Source organism: Propithecus coquereli, unplaced genomic scaffold (assembly GCF_000956105.1).
Source record: "Propithecus coquereli isolate 6110/MARCELLA unplaced genomic scaffold, Pcoq_1.0 Scaffold151, whole genome shotgun sequence".
In the NCBI taxonomy this organism is placed as follows: domain Eukaryota; kingdom Metazoa; phylum Chordata; class Mammalia; order Primates; family Indriidae; genus Propithecus; species Propithecus coquereli.
In genome coordinates, this window is record NW_012139525.1 from 1,412,590 (window position 1) to 1,414,065 (window position 1,476).

The following is a 1,476-nucleotide window of genomic DNA, read 5'->3' on the forward strand; positions in this document are numbered from 1 at the left end:
GGAAAAGAAGCTTGTGCAAGATTAGTCTGTGGAGAAATAAGAAAAGGGGGGAAGCATTCAAAGCCGAATTCTAGAAATTAAATGAAATAAGTGAAATGAAATAAAATAAAATAGAAGAGCAGAAGGAATTTAGTTTGAACAAGATACTGAACGGGATCAAGAGAAGCATGAAAAAGAAAGATAAAAGGAGGAGTGTGTTTTCTCAGAAGCAAAGAGAAAAATGTTATTCAAGGAAAAAAGTGAACACATGAATAAACGTGTGTGCAAGAATATCGTAAGGAAAATATGTGAAAACCTCTATCAGTTAAGTGAAAGGGAAGCAATATAATACTCAGAAGATGTTTAAACATTTGATGTGAATATAGTTGTAATAATATAGAAAGAAGAGTAGATATGGACAGTTTACTTTTTATTTTATTTCCGTATTAAAAAGACTTAGAGAATACATTTATCACTTTTTAAATTAAAAAATAGAAAAGGTCAAGAAAAGACTAGAAAGATTAATTGGACTTGGAAGCAAGAACACTTTTTTTCTTAACCTTGGCAATCTCAGTTTTAGTGGTTTATTTGGGAGCAGAGGGAAGATTGTAGTGGGTAGAAGAATGTTGGGAAGTTGAGGAATTAGACCTTCCTAGTGCAGGAGACCTTCAAGATGCGATGTGTTAGATACGAAGTTGGGGAGAATGTAGAAAGCTCAATATTAAATTTTTTAATAACAGTGAGATATTTGGGCTTCTATAACTTTATCCATTCATTCCTATGGATTGCAAACCTGAAAAAACACACAATTTCTAAAAATATAGAAACCTTTATGTATGTGTTTATGCATTTTCCAGAGAGACCTTCTTGGAAGACCAGACAAAGAAACTAATATTTATCATTCTATTTCCATGTTTCTGATGTTTGGAGGAAAAAAAAAAAACACCTTTTCTTTCTCTGCCAACTTAGATTCGGTCATAAGGGGTTTGTGAATATACTGACAAAAGAACAGGAGCAAAGACGAACTTTATCACTTACGCGGGGAACAACTGGAGTTAGGGATTTATGTATTGTCTTAATGGGAAGGGAGTTTGGACTTCGAGGGAAAACAAATGGTGGGAAACTAATGAGAAACAAGCAGAGGAAACGAGCGGAATGTATGGAAAGTTGTATTTATGTGATTAATCATCCAGGTGCAAGTGTTCTGTCTCCTTTCTGTGTGAAACTGCCCAGAAAGGGGATTTATGGTGGCTGTATTTTCCAGAGGCTTTGCTTAAATCAGCAAAAGAAGTTTAGATGAGAGTTCCTTCCACCCCCAACACCTGCAGCTGCTATTTGTTGAAATGGTTTCAGTTCGAAATAAAACCACAGCGATGGGTCCAAGTATATCCCATCATTGAGATGTTAAATTGCTTTTACATCTCAAATTTGTGCCCTTTTAATTTTCTTTTTTCTTATGCAATATAACAAATACAAAGAGTAAAGACAGTTAATATT